General features: G+C 42.3%; 1 protein-coding gene across 13 annotated transcripts in view; it reads left to right on the forward strand.

The window, feature by feature from the left end:
- The window catches only part of LOC310706620 (uncharacterized protein), a 447,399-nt gene that overhangs the window by 169,365 nt on the left and 254,529 nt on the right, over positions 1-23,505 (forward strand). For all 13 annotated transcript variants that reach the window (XR_014525946.1, XR_014525947.1, XR_014525948.1 and 10 more), the window contains 2 exons: positions 9,098-9,203; positions 22,334-22,500. The gene's annotated coding sequence lies outside the window, so the exon portion shown is untranslated. The remainder of the gene's footprint in view (positions 1-9,097; positions 9,204-22,333; positions 22,501-23,505) is intronic.

The raw sequence follows: 23,505 nt of genomic DNA on the forward strand, positions 1-23,505 counted from the left end.
TATGTCACATCTTTTTGATTTCCAGTGGGATGCAGTCATACTTAAGATAATAAGTTCCGTACAGTGCATTCCTACATGATGAGCCACACATTTACCATGTTAAACATTTTCCCCTTAAAATGGGACTAAGTGTAATAAATGCTATTCGGTCTTCAGTGCCTTTTAATTAATACACGAGGCTCACTGGGATGAAATTGGTAGGGAAACCCAACAGTTACAACTGTTTGCTAAAATAACAATTAAATAAAGCTCAACTAGTTTTTTTGATCAAACTGCCTTCAGGCTCATTAAAGTCTCTCTCTAATTCTGTAGGCTTCACACCTCTATTGTAACCGTACCCCCTTTCCCCCCTTTGAAGTTTCTGATCCAAAGTTTTTAATTGCACTGGTGCTTGTTAGAATAAAGTTTCCTACTAATTTAAGGTTTTGCTGGAAAGCAGACAAAGAATGAAAAGTGCAAAGGGTCCGGTCTCAGGATAGGAGGAAGCCTAGGGAGGTCTAGCGCTGAGGGCCTTCTGGCGGTTCCCTCACTGCAAGAAGCAAAGTTACAGGGAACCAGGCAGGGGGCCTTCTCGGTAGTGGATCCTGCCCTGTGGAACCCTCCCATAAGATGTCAAAGGAATAAACAACTATCTGACATTTAGAAGACATCTGAAGGCAGCCCTGTTTAGGGAAGTTTTTTAATGACTGATGTTTTAATGTGTTTTTAATCTCCTGTTGGAAGCTGCCCAGAGTGGCTGGGGAGACCCAGCCAGAGGGGCAGGGTATAAGTAATAAATTATTATTATTATTAGGGAAAGCCTGCTTCAGAGCCCTCAACACCTTTCCAATACAACTAGGGTTTGTATGACCTTGCCCCAGTTACTGGGAGGTGATATAAAGCCTCTGGATTGGATTGGCCTGATTTTCATACAAGAAAGCTGAACATTTAGCCCTTGCTTAGTCAACACATTAGCACTAGCTGCATTTCAAAGTTCAGCCCCTCCAGTTTGAACTCCAGCCCTCACTGCTGTCCATGCTGAACTCTGAAGTGAAGAATGCTCAATGTCTTTTTCTATAAGAAAAGGGGTCCTGATATGAATTTGGGCCACAATTTGGATTGGGGAGGCTGCTGATTTAGATCTGGTCCATGACCAGGGCTTTTTTTCCCAGCAGAAACTTGCCAGGACTCAGTTCCGGCACCTCACAGGTGGGTGCCATTACTATTCTTAGAGAATAAGGTGAGTTCCAGCACCTCTTTTTCTATAAAAATAGCACTGTCCATGATATAATCCCAATATTCCCCCCCTTTCCAGCTGCATTTTATAATGGAAAAAGATGGGTGTCCCAGGTATGCATAGGGTAACCCTTTGTTCAATGGTGAGAAGAAACAAATATTCGGCACCCCATTTGGAGCGTGTGCCAATCTTGAGTGATAAGTAAAGGAGACAGAATTTTGCTCAGTGCATGAAAATGTGTCGGAGGCAGAAATGCTTCTGATTACCAGTTGTTGGAATCTGCAGGGGGAGAGGGCTCTTGTGCTTGGGTCCTGCTGGCTGGTTTCCCGCAGGCATCTGGTTGTGAGAACAGGGTGCTGGTCTGATGCTGGTGAGACATTGTCCTGATCCAGCTGGCTTGCCATATGTTTAGAAGTGTGTGAAGGCCCACTATGTGCTGATTTGTTCTCTTCTGGTTACACAAATAGTGAAAACTTCACTCCTTTCTCCGTTACATGATCAGAGGGCAACACGATGATGCAGCTGAAGCCTAGCAGCTTTGGGTCTGCTCAGTGGCCACATGAGAAACTACTCAACAATCCTACATACACTGCCTTGAATTCCATGAACACAAAATCATATAATGTAGACGCAGGTGGCGTTGTGGTCTAAAGCACTGAGCCTCTTGGGCTTGCCGATCAGAAGGTCGGCAGTTCGAATCCCATGATGGAGTGAGCTCCTGTTGCTCTGTCCCAGCTCCTGCCAACCTAGCAGTGCGAAAGCATGCCAGTGCAAGTAGATAAATAGATACTGATGTGGTGGGTAGGTAAACAGCATTTCCATGCTTGCTGGTCATGGTGTTATGTTGCGCCAGAAACAGTTTAGCCATGCTGGCCACATGACCTGGAAAGCTGTCTGTGGACAAACACGGGCTCCCTTGGCCTGAAGCGAGATGAGCGCCGCACCCCATCATTGCCTTTGACCGGACTTAACCATCCAGGAGTCCTATAATGTAGCGTTGGAAGGTACTCTAAGATCATCTAGTACAACCTTTTGCAATGCAGGAAAAAAGGTGGCTTAGAAGATGGAAGAAAAGTGGCATATAAACTATATGTACTAAATAGCTTTTGATACATCAGTATAATCTAGTTTTAAGTTTTCACTAGATTCTTGTGGATAATGCCAGTGGTGGCTTGTGCAGGGAGTGGGGTGGAGGCAGTGGTATCCTCTCCTGGATGGGTTTGGGGCAGAGTGAGGCAAGATGCTGGTGAGCTTGAAGGAGCTTTGGGTGCACAGTCGCAACAGCCCCAGAGTTCTCCCGATCTTGCCACTGCTGCTTTACTTTGTCCCATCCCCATCACAATGAGTGTGGCGCTACCACCAAGATGACACCACTGCCTCCTCTCCTCTCCTCATGAGCCATAGCTAAATAATGTTGTTGATACCCTTGGCTTCCCATCAGTATTTTCAAAGATCATATTTAGTTCAACATAACATTTCCCTTACGCTATGGGTATGAAGGTTCTCCCCCTGCCTCTCCATCAAGGCTAGCGTCTAGAATGCACCATGTTTTTTCCTTTGTCTGCCTTCTGTACTTTCTGCTACAGTGAAAGTAATTTTGTTTTAAATTATTATTCTGTCAAATACAGAGAGGGGGGCTAAAAGAGCTGTCAGCAAGAGAGGCAGCAAGGTAATTATCCACATTATAGTCCTGTTTGTGACTCCTCGACCAACCTTGCCTCCGAAATGGGTGTTTATTGTCCCTGAACACAATAAAAAAAAAGTCTCAATATTTCTTGTTTAAATTCATACTACATACTTACAGTTCCCATAACTACCTCCCACAGGACAGGTGCCTGTGAAAAATGGAAACATGTGGCTTGTTGACTTTTCCTAATAACTTGATCTTGGCAAGCTTTACCCATAAACCTATGTGTGCATTTCTATATGATTCAGAAATGGGAAGCAGAGCAAAAAATGTGGTTATTCCTCAAAAGTAGTATATAAACTTTTTAAAACAATCCAATAAAATGCCACAGCCATTGGCAGCTTCGAGGAGCAAACTATCAAAGCAGTTAACAGTAATATTTAAACAAAACATAATTTACAAAAATAAATGAATAAAATTAACAGATAACTGCCAGGGCAGAGGTGAAATAAATGGATCGAAGTGACTGGGTTGCGTGGGTGTCTGCCCCAAGGAAAATATGCACAATTTTTCAAGCTTGACGAGTCACGCTTCAAATTATCTTTCAGAAACAAATGACCCCCTGGAACACAAATGTCACCCAAGTCACCCAAGAAGTAGTCAGGAGCATAGGGAGGAGTCCTTTAGGATTGGGACCAGTGGATGAGAGAAGAAAAAGTGAACCAAATTCTAGAGGAGGTCTGGAGAACCTTTGGCCCTCCAGATGTTGCTGAACTGCAACTCACATCAATCCCAGCAAGCATGGTCAATGGCCAGGGATGATGGAAGTTGTAGTTTAGCAACATCTGGAGAGCCAACAGTATCCCATGCATTACTTAGAGCAAGGAACGGGAGTCAGTGGCTCTCCAGATGTTGTTAGACTCCAGCCCTCATCAGCCTCAGGGATAATCAGGGATAATCAGTGTTCTTGTACAATAACATCTGATGGGCTACAGGTTCCTCAGTAAAGATGGCAGAACAGGTTGGAGATAAGGATTAAGTCCTTTCCTTGCCTTAGTGAAATTTTGTTGGCTTTCCCTCCAGTTCTTCTGAATTTTCACCTAGAGCAAAAGATTTTTTCTCTTTATTGCAGATGATAAAGCAATGAAAAGTGCCAGGCAACAAGGTCATAGAAGGAGTCCATCTTAATAAAGAAATGAATGTGTTGGGGAAGGTAGCTGTCAGTCATGCTAAATCTAATGACCTGTCACTCGCGGAACACATTTTTATGCCTACATTACAATAGGGAGATGAGGTCAGAAAATGAATTCCATTTGCTTTGACACATTAGTACACTGGATCATTGCTTTATAATTCAAATTATACACAGCAAACAAAGAGCTAGAACATGGCTTTGTACTTAATAAACAAAACATACAATGAATTGAGCTTTGCTCTTAGTGTCATTTATTGTTATACAATTTTTGCATAGCTCCAGATTCTCTTTCTTCAAACAAAGAACTATAAAAAGTGCCTGAATACTTTTTGAGTAAAATGTATGTTAATGAATAAGAACCTGTCATTGTACATAGTCTGAACAAGGTTGTCCAGTAGAAGCTGGAGGAGGTTCAGACAGTATGAGTGCTGCACAAAATACTTTGTGGAAAAATGAACAATGGATAGCTGTGATAGCAATAAAGCTGCCTTGTGGCATCTAATGGATGGAAAGATGAGGTATCAATATTTTAAAATCCAGCTCTTTGAGCTTTTCTGCTGTAGGCATGCTGTGGCTTCTAAGAAAGAAAGGGTATGTATTTCATGTTAGTCATACTTAAAATAGGGATGTGGGAGAAATTTGGCACATACCTGAAGGTGAGCCCGTCTAATTCATGCTTTCTGAAACAGCATGAGAACTTAAACACAGCTATCCTTTGAAATTTGTACTACTCCAGATTTTGCAGGCAGATCTCCTGCCAAGTAACATGTATAGAAAAGCATATACTGGAGGTAAATATGCATAAAAATGCATATACTAGTGAAATAACACAGAGGGTGATTCTATTGAGGGAAGTTGCTTTGTATATGAGAAGAAATTCACGCTAACCTTCATGAGGACTTTTTTTTAAAAAAATTAACTTATTCATGTGAGAATGTAGAGAAATAAGTGGAAAACTGAGAAACGAACGGAAACCAAAATTGAAAGAGTCACTCATCCCCCTACAGTAACCGTAGCCCTACCCTACTTTTTTGTTTTACCTTGTGTTAACAATATTCAAAACTAAACGCATCCAATGCTTTTTAAGAAATGTTCTTAACATCGTTTTTGAAATCGCCTTTACAGCCTGATTCTCTCATGGCTGATCAGAAATATCTCATTTCTGGATTTCACGGGAGCTTACTTTCACCTAATTAATTAATAAGTGTGCACAAGGTTTCCACCTTCATTTCCCTCTTCCTTCCATCAAATTCAAATACACAACTAATATGAGGGAGCGAAGTGCCTTCCCAGCTTCACAGGGTATTGGCTAGAGAAACTAATTATTTCCAAGCTCACATTTGTGAGTATGGGACATACTTTTCAACAGTCATTTGCAAAGGCTTTTCATACACACACAGACACACACACACACATATACATTCTATTTTGATGATCTTTTTTGTTTTTAAACAGCTTTTGGTGCTGCAGAAAACATTGGCAAGAACCATTTTCCACTCCTAGAGCATCTCATTCCACAAAGCATCTGAAGAAAGACTGTGTCACTAGGGGAGCAGGACATAGCTGTCCATACTGTCATGCAATGGGACGGTGGGGGCAGCTACCTGGAAGGAAGCAACATTGTGACACTGAGTCCATCCTCCAGATGCATTGTGGGGGGAAGTGGTTCTGAAGGAGGATTGTTGCTATCACTTCCACAGCACAACTTTTTTTTTTTAATAAGAATCAAAATGGTTAAAATAATTAACAGAATCCTCTGCTAATGGCTGTTGAAAAGCAACCCCCCCCCCCATGCACCTGCAAAAGTATTCAGTTTTTTTTTAATTTGTCCGGTTTTTCACCTTCCCTCTTCACAACCCCTCCCCCAAAGTGACAAGTTCCCTTAAGAACAGTGCCGCCCAACAGCAATCATGCAGTGCTTTCCCCACTGACATGTCTATACTAGTGTTGAAAAACAAATATATTATTTTGTCAACTGTGTCTTGCAACTGTACAAAAAACAATGGGAGGACGTAAAGGTGGGTCTGTACCGCTTCATTATAACACAGTGCTCTTGTCCACAAATGTAGGGTGATTTAGAATTGGTCTTCTCAACACCTTTATACTGCATAGAGAACTGCAAAAGGTAACACATGAGGAACAACTATATAAAAGTGTGGCTTCTGGGAGAAGCTTTACTGAGTTTGAAAAGCTAACAAATAAAGAGCTATTGTGTGCGATACATTTCAGGCATAACTATAATAAATGAAAATGACCACCCAGGGTACCCATAGTTACTGAAAAGGCTGGTTTTCCTGATAGAAGCATTTTCCTTATTTTTTTAACCCTGGGGCACTAATAATAGACTGCTTTCACACCAAGGGGAAGAGTTATAGATGGTACTCTCAATTACTAAGACTCAATATATTTTTGCTATATAGTCCTAAATCTAAATAGACTAAAACTTTGACTCATTGTAACAATCATCTATTTTTTTCCATTAAACACTGCATTATATATAGTTATTTTCTCCCATCAAGCCCTGTGTAAGAAACTGCTTGCAGTTGATCAGCACCCCAAAGGATCAAGTCTTCCTACTCATTATCATTTTATTCGCATGGCACATTTCCACAGTTAAAATCTTGTGTTAACTGGATCTTGGTTGATTGCTCTTCTTTTAAATCTTTATACTTCAGGTTTCAACCAGGGATGGCATGAGTGGTCTCCCAAGCCTTTCTCAGAATCAAACCCCAAGGATTCAGAGGATCTGAGTCCAACTAACTCCCATTTTTGCTTTCCTGAGCAGCAGTTGCCTAGGGAAAACAAGGGATAACCTAAATGCAAGCTGTTAAATACAAGACCATTCTGGGCAGCCGGCAACTGTTTCCAAGGGAATTGGAATGTTGAGAATGGTGAAGTTGGGGCAATTAAGATGGAAGAGAAGGAATAATGGGCTAGTGAGGAAGAAGAAAGAGTTGCTACAAATTTCTAGAACATTTCTACAGAGTGGATGGTATAATCAAGTGCTGGAAGTGGATAGTGGTAGAACAAAAGAGTGATGAGAGATGGAATGGCTGGTGCATGGGGAACTGGAATACTGTAATGTGAAGGAGCAATGTGAGAGCATCACCATACAGAAATATTTAGGCAACATATGAGACTCTGGGAGAAAGAGCTTCAGTATTGGTTCATTTTCCAAGAAAGGGTACGGTCTTGTAAAGGTATCACCTGCTGGACAAATGTTATTCCTTCCCCCATGAATGAAAAAAAAATGATGTTTTAACAAAGGTCTCTCTATAGGCTTGCAGACTCTCTTCCCAAACTTGGAGCATGGTCTTCCACCCCTCACAAAAGAATAGGAAAAGTTACAGCAAAATAAGGCGAGGTAGCACCTTGGATAGCTCCATGTGGAACTCAGACTGAAACCCAAGACTGAAACCTATCTAGACTGAAACCTATCATAACCCAAGACTGAAACCTATATAGGGTTTCTGCTCAGTCTGAGTGGTTAACTGGAAGTCTCTTCCAGTTAAAAATCTCTCCTTCTTCAGCTGTTGCTTCTGATGGTGTGGGGGAAACAGTGACTCTGCTAGGACTTCTGGGCAGGAGTCCTCAGACTCAGAAGTGGCAGCCAGAGTGATGGCCTCTTGCTTCAGAACAGCTACCAATAAATGGGTGTCATCGAGGGTTGATGTTGCAAACAATTTCCTCTCTTGGTCAGACACTTTCTCTTGAGTCCACAGCCTCATTCCCCAAACCTGAGGAGTCTGGCACCCACCCAGTGTCATGAGGACTCATGATACATGCAACATTTTTGTGGTGGAAGGGAGGAAGAAAGAGGAGCAGAGGGAGAGAAAACAATGCTATTCCCCTGCCACAGGGTCTGCCTCTTGGTTTTTTATCTTTGATGTTCATCCTTATGTGGGTGGGGTAGTAATTTTATGTTATATGATTTTTGTGGCTAATACTTTTAGTACATTTGTTTCATTTTAATAGATTTTCACTTTATAGCTTGCATGTTGTTGTCTCTGTAAATCACGGAGTCTCCTTCTGGGTGTATGCATAAATTGACTTGAAAATAGCCTTCTCTTTTGCTTCACATTGCTGCCCCCACAATGGCTATGCCTGCATTTAAGAACCAAGAAAAATAAATAAATTAGTGACATTGCTGGTGATTTAGTCCACTGAGATCTGGCTCTGTGCCTCATCTCTATATTTAAAGGCAACAACTTCTCAGCAACATTAAAACCACATGCCCTTTATCTTGTAGCGGCAGCCCACCTTGTTATACCCCATGGATGGCAAGTTAGTTCAAATTTCACAATTGGTAATTGGCTCAAAAAGGTTGTACACATTTCAGTTATGGGAAAATTCACTCATCGTCTGCATGTGCTGCAGGGAATTGCAGAGCTGGAGGAGGAGGTGGTGGAAACAGGAAGGGGGCACAGCCCAAACTCTTGGCTTGGCTCAGAGGACTTTGCTTAAATCCTGGGGGGATTCTGAGCCAAACCAAAGGGAGTCTTAGTGGCCTTGCCCATCAGTGCTTTCAACAAACATGTTGGCTTTTACATTATACCTTTGAATTAAAGCTATCATTATTTCATCATTTTAATTTTGAGTCATCTTCTAGGCAACCTGACTCGTGTTGTCGTAACCAGCCATTCATTGGGAAAACACCTTGTTTTAGCTGCAAAGCACATGAGTTTATTCAAATGATTTGTTTTGTCAGGAGCAAAAGGAATGAGTCTTGTCAGCTGTGCCCACCCGTCATGTAGATTTTTGTGCTTTGGATCAACAGCAATATTTCTTTTTGCTTTCAATGTCATGGCATATGAAGCTTGGTTCCTGCTTGTCCCTGCTTGAAATTATGCTGTGCACAGACTCCTTTATCTACCTTGTGCCACTCCAGGGACACTTAACCCACCCTGGATCAGTATTTGGGGGGGGGGATAAGGATTTTAAAGAGGTTTTTAAACCCTGTTTTTAGCATACAGTTAAAACAAGGTTTAGAAAGGGTTGAGAGGAGTAACACCAGCACAGTGTGAAATCGCTGATTACTTAAACTGGTTTTCATTCTTAGATGATCCCTGTCAGTTGGCGATAATGCAGTAAACAAGATGATATCATGGCACTACATATTCAACCCAATTTGGACATTTGATGACATCAAAAAAGGAACAAGAGAGGTGAGTGTTATACAAACAAACATTTTTGGAAGCGTTGACCAAAACAAAACAAAAACAAAATAACCAACAACCCTCAATTACAAGGGTGTTTCTGTGTGTGTTTTGACACAGCCAAAAATGTTCCTGAAAGTTTCAACTCAACCCTATGTGCTAAGTAAGTTGAATGTTGGACTCCATGTTTCTGTAAAGTTTTAAATTTTCACAACCTGCTCACCTTACACTGTCAAAATCTGCTTTTTTAGCACTTTTCTCTTGGACATTACATGCAAACTACTAATGGGTGAAGAGAACTGAAACAGATGCCAGAAAATTAAAATCAATTGATTTTCTCCAGAAGATTAACAAGATCTTTTATCTTGGTGACAAACAGTTCTATCCTAAATAAGCATCAATTTGACCTCATGGCTTTGAAAGGTTGCTATTAATAGCCAAGTAATATTCATTAAGAATCATGCAGTTTTCAGCAAGTTAGCTGGATAGGTTAAACAAAGGTCTTCCATTATTAAAATGAAACAGCTTGTAAGGCCTAAAGGAGGAATCATTATGAAACGGTAATCAGATAGCAAAATATGCTTGGTTCTAACGGATGCAAGGTAATATACGATGAGCCATTAGTTTTAAATTAACTGTTGGTGTCAAATGAATATATTTACTAATACAAATAGCAATGGACTCCCTAGTCTCAATTCAGAAAGATGCTGGCAATTAAAAAACAATATTGAAGAATGCTTCAAAAAGCTTCTTCCATCTCCCCATCAAGCATTATAAATTTGTTCATACTTGCTAATCCCATACTGAGTCCTCACATATCCTTCCTTACCTGGTGGTTGCAACTGCAGTGGTTGCAGCAAAAGGGAAGGATGTCTCTCTTACCTGCTCTTCCTTGAGTCTGGACCAAATGATGTTATGGCAGCATCCCTGGCATTAGGGACTTTAGAAAACTGCATTTCACTGGGGCATCTAATGTCCCAGAAAATTCATTGAAAATTGAAATCGAAAAGAACCTGCAAGGAAAATACATCCTGTGTGCATCTCCTTCTCCCCATTTTCAGCCATGTCTAATTAGGAGTTTAAATAGGAACAATCATATTGCTGCCACTTTCAGGTGGCTTGGGGCCACCACTTCTCACAGTGAGGGATTGATTATCTTCATGGCTCAACCTGCTGTCCCACTCTTACTCAGTTTTATGATCCATAAGGGGCAAGGGTCCAATGTGCAGGTGGTTGCCCAAACCTATCCAAGTACCATGTCCCCATTCTCAGACCACACCAAGTGAAACACATCCAACAAAATACCACCTCAAACCGTTGACTTGCTACAACAGTGCAATTCTGGTGGATGCAAGCAATTTTATCCCCAAATTGCTTCACAGACAAGTCACAATGCACCTCAAATCCTCATATTGGGCCAGAACATTGCATGCTCTGGATCAATCAGGAAAGTTGCAAAAGACAACCCAAGAAAATACAGTGGCCTTCACTGCTGCCAAATAGGCTCTGAAATGAGACTGCACTAGTGTCTGGTTGCAAAATATTGTAGTACTGTATATGTATGCTTGACCCGTCTGTAAAGGTAATATGTATAGAGATGCAAGCCCTGAAGGCCAGAGAGGATTCTGGAAGCCTAAAGACATCTGTGTCTTTGGAGATGAGTCATTCTGAGAGAAGGTTTTTGAGAGGCCTGTATTATGTGAGCATAAGTTGATAAATACAACACCTGTTGTTTGCCTCAACTGGATTACTGTCTTCTCAGCAAAATGCCTGCCTGGCTAAGCTACTGTAGGCCACAAAGCTACTTAAGAATATGTTAATTTTGTGGAAGGAGCAATCTCCAGATTCTTGAAGCCCAGTTTATTATTTTGGGAGCTTCTGCAGATTTGGAAGAATGTCCGTTTCTTTTCTTTCTTTTATTTTGTTTCATTTCCGGATTGCCACCATTTAGCTAGGCAAGTAGGCTGCTCAGCAAGGAACATTTTGATACCTCTTCCCTGACTTATACCAGCCTGGCTGTCCAAAAATCAGTTGTCCACTTGCAGTCAGTCCACCTGTCTGCATTAGAGGAAAGGAGAGAGAGTAAAGCCTTCTTCATCAATCTGTCATTTGGTTCATGCCCAAGACTGTCTCCCCCAGTTAGTATGGATTCACAGCCACATTGAGAAAATAAAGAGGACACAAAAACCCAAAGAATAAAAACAACTGGAATATTTCAGTAGCTCAGTCACCAACAAGTTGCCTATACCAGTTATCCATCAGGAGATCAGTTGGAAGAAGCCTTGACAGATATAAAAAGACACAACCCAGATAACAGATTTGAACCAGATGGCTAAAGGAACAAGCCAAGAGTGATACTGTTTTTGTTTTGGAAGATGCCCTGAAGGCTTTTGATGTTGAAAGAAAGAGTAAAAATATATCAGACCTCACCAGAATGGTCAAAACACATGAAAATTGTCCCCAGGATTTTAAGTACATTGGTTCCTGAATTATGATGGTGATGATAATAATGATATTTCAATATATATTACTCCCAGAGGAGCCCAGGGCAGCAAACACATCATCATCGTTTTTTAAGCATTCTAGAGACAATTAAAATACAGTGGTACCTCGAGTTACAAACTTAATTTGTTCCGGAGGTCTGTTCTTAACCTGAAACCGTTCTTAACCTGCGGTGTGCTTTCACCAATGTGGCCTGCCGCTGCCGCTGCGCCACCAACACACAATTTCCGTTCTCATCCTGGGGCAATGTTCACAACCTGAGGTACTACTTCCGGGTTAGCGGAGTTTGTAACCCAAAACGTTTGTAACCCAAAGCATTTGTATTCCAAGGTACCACTGTATTCTATAAACAGTTCAAATAATAATAATAATAATAATAATAATAATAATAATAATAATAATAATAATAATAATTTTTTATTTATACCCCGCCCTCCCCAGCCAAGGCCGGGCTCAGAGCGGCTTACAAGCAATAATAAAAACAAGATGAATGATTACAACTTAAAAACAAAAATAAAATACAACATTAAAATAATGGAACATTAAAATGTTAAAATGTAGCCTCATTGCAGGAAGAGAAGGAAAAGAAAAAAAAAAGAAAGGGAGGGAGGGAATCAAACTGGCTCCAAGCCAAAGGCCAGGCGGAACAACTCTGTCTTACAGGCCCTGCGGAAAGAAATCAGATCCTGCAGGGCCCTGGTCTCATGAGGCAGAGCATTCCACCAGGCCGGAGCCAGAGTGGAAAAGGCCCTGGCTCTGGTTGAAGCCAATCTAACTTCCTTAGGGCCTGGGACCACTAGGGTGTTGTTATTTATGGACCTTGAGGCTCTCCGTGGGGCATACCAGGAGAGGCGGTCCCGTAGGTACGAGGGTCCTAGGCCGTGAAGGGCTTTAAAGGTCAAAAGCAGCACCTTAAATCTGACCCTGTACTCCACCAGGAGCCAGTGCAGCTTGAAAAGCACTGGGTGAATATGCTCCCATGGCAGAGACCCCGTGAGGAGCCTCGCTGCAGCATTCTGTACCCGCTGGAGTTTCTGGGACAGCTTCAAGGGCAGCCCCGCGTAGAGCGAATTACAGTAGTCAAGCCTGGAGATGACCGTCGCATGGATCACTGTGGCCAGGTCGGGGCGGGAAAGGTAAGGGACCAACTGCTTGATGCGGCGAAGGTGGAAAAATGTCGCCTTGGCTGTTGCTGTAACTTGCGCCTCCATGGAAAGGGAGGCGTCAAGGATTACACCCAAAGGCAATGGCACTAATTGGGCCCCCGCAAGAGAAGGGAGTTGGTCCCTCATCCCCATGCCATCCCGACCTAGCCATAGGACCTCTGTCTTCGAAGGATTTAGTTTCAATCGGCTCCCACGAAACCATCCAGCCACAGCTTCCAAGCATCTGGTCAGTGTGTTCGGGGCTGAGTCGGTGTGGCCATCCATCAGCAGATAGAGCTGAGTGTCATCAGCATATTGGTGGCAGCCTAGCTCAAAGCTCTGGATAATCTGGGCAAGGGGGCACATAAAGATGTTAAAAAGCATCGGGGAGAGAACTGCACCCTGCGGCACTCCACACACCAAGGAGTGGCGCGACGACATTTCCCTCCCTAGTGCCACCCTCTGTCCCCAACTAGAGATAAAAGAGCACAACCAGTTACGGGCTATGCCCTGTATCCCCACGTCTGCGAGGCGGTGGTCCAGAAGATCATGATCGACCATGTCAAAGGCTGCTGACAAATCTAAAAGGATCAGCAGTCCTGACCCGCCTCGATCCAGTTGTCTACGAGATCATCTGTTAGGGCAACCAGAGCTGTCTCTGTCCCCAAACCAGGACGGAAACCGGACTGAAATGGATCTAATGCCGATGTTTCCTCTAGAAACCTACCAAGCTGTTCAGGAACCACTCTCTCAATTACCTTACCCAGGTATGGAAGATTTGAAACTGGGCGGTAATTGGACAGATCTAAGGGATCTAATGAAGTTTTCTTTAAGAGTGGACACACCACTGCTTCCTTCAGTTCCCCTGGGAATGTCCCCGTGTCAAGGGACAAGTTGATAATTTCAACCAGGGGGGTCCGCGCAACATCTGGACACTCCCTAATCACCCAAGACGGGCACGGATCAAGGAGGCAGGTGGTGGGCCTACCAACTTGGAGAAATCTATCCACATCAGTAGGGAGTATCCGATCAAAATGGTCCAACACTGGACCTAAAGTCAGTCGAGGGGCCTCCAGTTCAGTCACTGTATCTAAATTGGCAGGGAGGTCACGGCGGAGCAACAGGACTTTCTCCGCAAAAAAGCTCGCGAATGCCTCACAGCTGTGGGTCGAATTTGTGCTTAAATTTGGTTGTCCTCCTAAGGACGTTATTGACCTAATTATTCTAAAAAGTTGTGCCGGGCAAGAGCTAGCGGATGCAATGGAAGCTGCAAAGTAAGATTTCTTAGCAGCTTCCATAGCCATCTCATAGGCTTTCATAAGCGTCCTATAAGATGTTCTTGAGGCTCCATCACAAATCCGTCGCCATACTCGCTCTAGCCGTCTGAGATCCCGCTTCATTTTCCGGAGCTCCTCAGTAAACCAAGGGGCCCGGTTTCGACGGGGTCACAGAGGATGCTTTTATCTCAATACCATATTAACAGGAACAGAAAAAACCCTTTTAACCTATCTGAGCTAGGCTGCTAGAAGGCAGGGTAGGGTCAGATACACAGGAGGGGAGACCTATTAGGAACTGCCCTCCTTCCAGCTCCTGCTGGGTATTTGCTCTCCTATAACATAACTGGAGATTACTCATTATATTTCAAGTTGTGAAGAAATTTAAAACCTGCCCCAAGGTGTGTGTGTGTGTGTGTGTGTGTGTGTGTGTGTGTGTGCTTAGCAAGAGATGTGTATCCCCAGAGTCTGGTTCAGCACAAAACCTTTAATCTTGGATTTGTTGCAGGTTTCTGACTGACAGTGAGCTATTGGAATGGCTAAAGAAGGAGAGCTCTGTGTGTTTCTTTTTGAGGAATTATAGATGGGCAAACATGGACTGCATTAACTTGAAATAGTGTGGGGGGTTTTATTCCACCTTGTGTATCATAAAACCTCAATTATTCAGAATGCCAGATGCAATATATTTGTAACTACTCGCCAGATTAACAAGCATTTCCATACTGTACACCATGCTGACTCTTCCCCGTGGAACAGCCTTCCCCAATGAGGCACACTGCAGCTGTTTTGGACTACAACTCCCAGCAACCCTAGTGGTCTGGAACTGATTAGGGTTATAGTCCAAAGCAACTGGGGGGGGGGGAGGACCAAGAGGGAGAAAGCTGCCATGGAGCTAAAAAAGGTCTGAGTCATATGCAGCAGAATAATCCATGCTGTTTCCCAGCCATGAGGGAGGGCCCCAAATTCTTTAGCCTTTTTATCACACACACTGCCATCAGAAATCTCATTCACTTATACTTTAGATTCTCTATATTATGCTAGACTCTATACTGTCCTGGACGTTTCCTGTGAGCCAGAAAGAAGATAAGGGCAGATGCAGAATGTGAAATATTTACTGCTTGCTCTCATCAGGAGAGTGGAGGTGTATATTACCTTTATATTTATATTGCAGCAAGCCAGATTCACATCAATATTCTACAGATAAAACCCCTAGATAAAATTTACTCGTGGTCCCAACCTTCAAAGCACTGTACCAATAAACTACAGCTGAGTCTGCAGCGGTGGACAGTGCCATGAAGCAGGCTGTCAGAAAGAAACATCTTTGCACAGCTGTCTCCCCCAAAGATGAAGGTAGATGAGGGCCCCACAGAAATCTACTCCACATGACTGGAGCCATAGAATTAATTACAGGATGGGCAGGCAGCACCTATGAAACCACTGGAATGAACAGCAATACGCATGCAGAAAAGATACCAGGTTGTTTTCAGCTAACTTTTTCTCAAAGTAAGCCCATTGAAATTAGTGGATTTGAGTTAATCGTGGTCACTAATTTATTGGGTCTATCTACTCTGGGTAAATCTTAGTCATCCACAACACTCTGCTGCATTTTTCTCATGTTCTAAAATACCTTCCTCTGCCCCGGTAAGAATTCATTCCTCATTGGGAAGTTACCCGGCTCCTGAAATCTGGCGTTTCAAAATCTTGTGATCGCCCCCTGTCCCCAAAAGAGAACATGTGGTTCCCTTTGAAGCATTAAACATCTGGCATATTTCATAGCTTTAATCCCACAGACCTGAATATGATTATTGGAGAGGCTGTGAGTTTGTTTGTCCCTTTCCGATTCTATTCCGTCTGCTGACATGAGCAATGACAAGCATGTTTCATTCACTTATTATATTTTCAAATGGATAACCCACCAGCATGGCATCAAAAGCCTTCAGGAGGTTTGCAAGACATAAAATCAATAAGACATCACATCAATAAAGTTATTCAGTTTTTAAAAAAACAAAACAGAAAAGTGCCATGTACCACGTTCCTCCATGAAACTTGGTAACAGATTTGGACATCAATTAGTGTTCAATTGCTTGCTGGAATGAAATATATGTATTGCCATAATGGGTTAGTAGTGTGTTGTGGGTTCTCCAGGAAGAGAGCAATGTACACAAAGGGCACATTGTTACCAAGATATCCAGTCTTGACTCCAGTTATTATTGTTTTTCCCTAAGAAAATTAGAAGTCCAGGAGGGACCGTGGAAGGAGAGATGAAGCTCTTTGGTGAAACTGCCACTGCCCAGCTAGGCTAGTGGGTTGGGCCAGTGAGGGGGCAAATTTCAGTCCTGCTGTGCAGGACTGAGACTGAGTCTCAGATTGGTGTACAGTCAATCAAGCTATTTTCCAGGTTGGGAAGAAAATACCCCAAATGCAAACTGATCTGGGGAGAGTTTGTCCATTGTTAGCCAAAGCAACAGCAGATAATGAGTAAACCTGCCAGAATGACTCGCAAGGCAAACAATTCCAGATGACTCATTCAAGCAAGCCATGCCATATGCGGCGGCTGAAGGAACACACTCTTCCCTCCCCTCACACAGACTGCAGCCTCCTTTTCACAAACAGAACACGAAGTGGCTTTTGGTTCTGTATGCTTGTTTTGAGGGGGATATTTTTGTATGCAGAAGCATCACCTCATGTGAGACATCAACAGCAAAGCCCAGAAGCAGATTTAAGAACCTCCTCTGCTGTTTGTGAAAACTAATAGCTGAATTGCTTTGTCATCAGCTCTGTGGATGCTCATTCCATGCACACTGCACTCTTCTCCCGAAGCAGAGCTTATAGGGGTGCTAACTAGGATAAGTGCAATCTGAATGTTGGCATGTTCAGGACAAACAAAAGAAAGGACGTAGTTGAACTTGGGAGTTCTTTCCCACAAGATAACGTTTCATGACCGCTAACTTGGATGAGGATTAGACAAATGCATGGGAGATAAGGCTATCAGTAGTCACTAGCCGTGATGGCTAGCTTCTACCCCCACTGTTGGAAGCTGTGTGCCTCTGAATACCAGCTGCTGGGAATCACAAGTGAGGAGAGACGGTTGCACTTAGGTCCTGCTTGCAAGGTTTCCCATGGGCATCTGGTTAGCTACGGTCAGAACAGATTGCAGGACTAGTTGAATATTTGGCCTGATCTAGCAGACTTGTTTATGTCATCACAGCATGGAGCAACCTGGTCAGGGAGGAGATGGAGACTAGCAGAGCTGGCCCACCCATTAGGCAGAGTGAGGCTGCTGCCCCAGGCAGCAGGTGCCTCCCAGCTGACACCCCTGCAGGTGCCCCACCTGCCCCACTACATCTGCTAGTGGTAGAGGAGCACTGCTGTGACTGGTGCTGATTTTGATCAAGATCATGTCATTTGGGCTGAGATTTCACTCCAAATTGCTTCTCCACCAGCAGTCATGGCAACAGGGCACATGACAGCAGAGCAGGCAGTGTTGACAGTGGCAGTGGCAGCAAGTGTAGTGGTGGCAAAAGTGATGGCAACAGTGGCAGGGCAGAATGGCACTTCCTGTTGCACCTCAAGCAAAGAAACAGGATGTGCCGCCCTGGTTTTTAGCATGATAAATGGGGCAATTGCCAGTTTCTATTAAGCCAGATTTGGCTCTAGTCACTGGGATCTAATATGTATGCTTCACAAATCTTGGGCTGCCTATCCGAGGAATTTTTTTTATATAAAAAAGTCTAAAAGCTTCCATACTTTACTTTGTTTGTGTGCATGCACAAATATCCATTCATATTTATGATGCCTGTGATTGCTGGTCTCATTTCTCTTCTCTAATAACAGCAGCTTTATTACAAAGGTAATACCAAATGCCTCCCCCTGTTCAGGACAGTAGGGAACAATGACTAAAGGAATTCTACATTAATGTATGAAATGTAGAAGTCTGTAGTGTGCAATAAAGAATCAATAGCACCAAGCTCCCCTCCTTTTTGTGACAGAAGGAGCCAAGCAACTCTAGATTGATATATGAAGTCTTAGAGGTTATTTTTTTAAGCAGTACAAATAAAACTAAGACACAAATGTCAGCATGATTTAGGAATGTATTTCTGTTCACAGAAAAACAGTGGTAGGCCAAATCACAGGAGAATCAATTTGGTTTTTTTAAGAACAAATTTTAGCCACAGGGTGCCTTGATTTACATTATTCAGTGGGGGGAAACCTCCATGATCTTCACTCACATACCTGCTTGGAAAAGTTGAATGCTGAAGTTCATAATTGCACAGCTTATCTATTGGCAGATGTGAAATATGATAGGCAACTGAGTGGGGTGTCTTGATAATACCACTCTGTTAACAAGAAGTGTTTCTATACCCTTTTACTTCCATTTTCTCTTCTGTAATAAATCCTACACTTACATTCTCTTTCAAAAATTGCCTCAAAAGATGAGCTAGGCTGTTGATGATGTTTCCTTTCTTTCATTTTCTGGCAATGAAGTGGAAAAGAACCCACACCTGCTTGCATACATACTCTGGGGAAATGTGCGCCTTACCAGCACTGGCAGCAGTGCTTTTTGGGGTGACTGCAAATACCACACACCCCCAGGCAGAAGTCCTCTTGGAGCTATGCCATGTGATTACATACCATCATTGTGGATTCTGGCAGCTACCAGCATTAGCAGCTGGCAGAGCATGGCAGGGTGGGATGGCAATGCTCACCTAGCTTCCCAATGCGGAAGACACTGCGAGAAGCCAAGAGAGTGGGGAGATGCGGCAGGGAGGGCTTTGTGGTGCAGCGGCAGAACAGTCCACTGCGCCCGCTGAGGCAGCTGCACTTTGCTGACATGTCCACCACCTCACCCCTGTTCCTCTCCCTCTCTTTTACTGGCAGTGACCTCTGCATTAAGAAGCCAGGTAAGCAATGATGCCCCATCCAAACAACTGCTACTGGTCACCAGCCCCTTTGAGAAGTGCCACTTCTGCCACAAAATTGGCAGCTGCTGCTTCAAAAAAGAAGAAGAAGAAGATAACCTTGGGTGTTGGCTTTGGGATATTTGCCCCCCAAATTTTAACCATTCTCACCAGATAACTTTGATTCAGCTTTAAAATAAACAGGTGCTACATTTAAGTCCCCAGTAATTCCTATCTAAAGGAAAACTGATCTGGTAAAGCTAGCTGAGTAACTTCCAAGGCTGTAAACAGTGGGAGTAAAGGGATAACAGAAATGAAACTACTACTACTGTCTGCACTGTGGGAGGGAACAAGGGATGTGTGTGAATAGTTGATACTATGTTACGGTAAAAATATGAAAACTAATATGATATCTATTTAAAAAACCTAGACCTGCTCAGAGACATAGAAAGAGTTAAGTATTATTATTTATCTCATAGTTATATTCATGTTTTGACAGATTCAGTGACTCTGAATTCTCATTTCTTTCTTCCCATTATTTCTTTGCAATGCAAGCTTTTGTTTTGTTTTTAAAAACCACTAGGGCTCCAAACTTTAACTGACTTCATTAGTACCTAACTCACTTGATGAATTTATGGGGATCAATTTTTAATCAGTGAGGGAAATTCTAATAGGTAGGGTTGTGAGCTAAGGGCACACTTGCTTGCATTTTTTAAAGGCAATTTTAGTTCTGGTGTGTTACTGTGATGCAGGAGGACAAAAGATATTAGCATGTTAATGTTTTAGAATACAGTGGTTGGTAACATTTGTTAAGAATTGTGAGGTTTTTTTAAAAAAATGCTGTGCCACAGTTTTGATGATTAGGCATATGTAACTTTAATCAGCTAGTTAATAGGTAGATGGCTAATGATTCTTACATTAACTAATGATGCTTTCCAACTGTGAAACAAGCAGATTAAGGGGCATGTGGCAGGGGGAAATACTCCAGCAAAACATAGCTATAACTCTATCGCAATTCAAAGCAAAGGGAGAGTGCTTTCAGACTCATGTCCTGCTTGTGGGCTTCCCATTGGGGCATCTGGTTGGCTGCTGTGAGAACAGGATGCTGCTCAGTCAGTAAAGCATAAGGCTCTTAATATCAGGGTTGTAGGTTCGAGCCCCACACTAGGCAAAGGTTTCCTGCATTGTAGGGGGTTGGACTAAATGACCCTGGTGGCCCCTTCCAACTCTACAGTTCTATGATTCTACGACTGGATGAGCCACTGGCCTGATCCAAAGGGCTATTCTTATGTACTTACATTGGAATAGACTTACTTAAAGGCCTGGTGCCAAGTCCCACAGATTTCAAGAGGGTTTTTGTCACAAGTAGCTTTTGTTGGATTTGTGCCAGAGTAGCATTTGAATTCCTACTTTCAAAGTAAAATGAGCCAGCAGCAGGAGAGCATTAGGTTAATAACATGGGTCTGCTTTTTCGCTCCTCTTGGGATGCAGAAAAGAACAGCCATATTTCTGAAGAAAGGAGAACGAAATCCAAAGGTTCTTGCCCTGGTAAGATGAATGCATTTCCTGATCTAATTAGAAAACTTCAGGACTTCGAAAGTCCCATTTTATGAAGGAATTAGTCCCCATGCCACCAGCAAAAGGAACTAGTGCCATTCCTCATTGACACAGTTCATCCACGTGGTCCTTTTACAAGCTGCTCTGATAAGGTGCAAAACATATTTAAGAGTAATCAAATCATAGACTTGTTGAGTTGGAAGGGACCACAAGGGTCATCTAGTCCAATGCCCTGCAATGCAGGAATCACACCTAAAGAATCCCTGACAGGTGGCCATTCAACCTCTAATGGAGAACACATGACAAGCATGCTTCATTTTTCAATAATAAGTTTGTTGATCTGCCTGCTCTCTCTAGCCCTTGCCACACCAGTCCATTTCATCATATAAACTGTGTCCCAGTTTATTCAGTTTATATATTTTCAGTTTAATCACACCTGCTGGTGCAGCAAAGTAATTGGAAATGCTGGTATGGCCATGATCAAGCAAATAATATAAAAACCACTGTAGCAAAGCTTGTATTATATTGAAAACTTTCAAGTAATAAAATATTTTGCATAGCACCACTTGCCAAGCTATGTCAATACAAGATAATGGTTTGGGCAAATTGTGTGAGTGAGAAATTAGGAGCCTAACTAGAAAAAGGAAGCATAATATTGAATTTGCGTAGCAGGGATTCAGTGAATACAGTATAATTAATTTGAAACTTGATCCTTAAGACTCAGTTACAGGGGGAAATCCTGAAGTGCTTGAAATGCAACACTTTAAAGAGGCAGACACAAAGCCTGACAATGGTGGGGGGGGGGAATTAATTCCTCATTATTTTGAATTTGTTTTGACTATCAAGGAAGAGAATTAGGGTATCTACAAAAGATGCTAATGCTCAGTTCTTGTAAAAGACATCAGAGTTCCATAGGTATTCCAATGCTCCTGATGAGCTATTAAGTATTCAAAAGCTTCTGTATTAGCTGCAACATCAGAGGCAATTTTTGCATTCAGTGTGAAGACACAGGCACTGCTGTCCTTGTCATTGCAGTGAGTCATAAAGGCCCCTGAGCACTGACAGTTCCTTCTAGAGACCACGCTTGGTTGTGTGGGTTTCTCAGCTAATGGCCTACTTGGCGGGGGTGATGATACTATTTCATTATATCTATATATGAGCATCGAGGCTTCTGGCTGACATGGCTATTCTGTGTTTAGGTTGGAGCAAAAAGAATAAGGGACCCTGAATCTAAAGCAGGATTTTTTTATTTTATTTACTTGATTTTCTTTTAATTAAAAAAAATGTCAACCTTCCCCTTCAAACAAGTTTGCAGGATGACTTGCCAATACACATTTATGTATACTGCTTGCCAAATGCATAAAATGCCTTTCTGTAAGACACTGAAAAATGTTGTCGTTCTGTTGCCAATGTTTATATAAATTTGGCATAATATCTTTAAAATAATCCCAGCTGTCCTGTATAGTTCAAAAGGGTGCACATGTCTGCAAATTCATTAGCGGGTGATTAAAATGCAGAGGTTTACTTGACTTCAATGAAAGATGGTTTCAAACGATGACTAAAATAGATCATTGCGTTATTAGGCTACTCACTAATCTACTGGGGTCCCTCATTAGCATGCTTGAATGATAAAAGGCCTAAGAAAAGTTTCCACCAAATGAGGCTTTAAGTGGTACATATCATGCCTGAGAAACATTATAAGTCATGTTTATGATTCGCAAAACCTTTTAACAGCACCTGACTCACTGCATATTTTTTTCCAGGAAATGAAGAATGCACACATTTGGTTCTAGTAGATTTCCTAAATGTTGTATATCAAAGACTTGCTCTGAGCTAGAGATGTCGGAGGAATCCATTGAAAATGAACTATGAAGCAGATTTCCTTCCATCTACATCTTTGACCGGCAAAGTGAGCTTTGGGATACTTACAGTAAGTTCAAGTTTGCTACTAGGTTGAGTTCAAGGTGCTACAGTTGGCACATAAAGGTCTCAACAGCTTGGGACCAGTTTAGTTAAGAGATTCCCTTACTCCGTACATGCCAACTCAATCACTTCTATCTGCAGAACTTGCACTTTTACAAGTGCCACACAATATTTGTTCTGTATTTGCAAGGACTGATTCCTTAGTGTGGCAGCACCTCTGCTCTGAAACCCTGCCTTACTGGCATTAGACAGGTGCATTCATTACACTTTTTAGATGCTTTTAAGAAACTTTAATGTTTCAGTAGGCCTATCCAGATGCATGATTTTGTTACATCTGTTTTAAAATTTATTTAATATCCTACTGTGTTTATTGTTTTTGGATACCTTTGATTGACTTTAAATGCTTTAAATATTGCATTGCATCACACACACACACACACACACACACACACACACACACACACACTGTCATGGGTTCTTTTAAGATGATCAGGAGAGAGAAAAAACATAGATGCATACAGTAAGTTTATTTAAAGTTAATGCCATTGTTCTACAAAAAGGGGTGCCAGAACTCACCATGAACACCTCCCTTGTTCTCTTACAATGGCAGTGGTGCCACCTGAGAGGTGCTGGAACTGAGTTCCAGCAAGTTCCAGCTGAAAAAAGCCCTGCTTAAAGTGAGATTGTGCTGTTAATGAATCTGTTAACAAAAATTCCACTGGACAAGCTTAGGCCCTCTGGCACACTGAAAGTGGATTTCTGGGGGGGGGGGGGGATCCTGGCAGTGGTGCATTCTGGTTGGGGAGTCCAGAATTGTGGCCACATCAAGTCACTTGTAATTGCCATTATTTGAATAGTACCAAAAAGAAACAAGAACTTCAAAAGAGAATTATTAAACGTGTCAAGAAGAACTCATTACAATTATTATGGAAATTTGGTGTTAATGATATCCTCCTTTTGACAATTGCAGTTTAAGACATGACCCTCACCTGTGTTTTTTTCCTTAATGGCA

Source organism: Podarcis liolepis (assembly GCF_965112155.1).
Source record: "Podarcis liolepis genome assembly, chromosome: 5".
In the NCBI taxonomy this organism is placed as follows: Eukaryota; Metazoa; Chordata; class Lepidosauria; order Squamata; family Lacertidae; genus Podarcis; species Podarcis liolepis.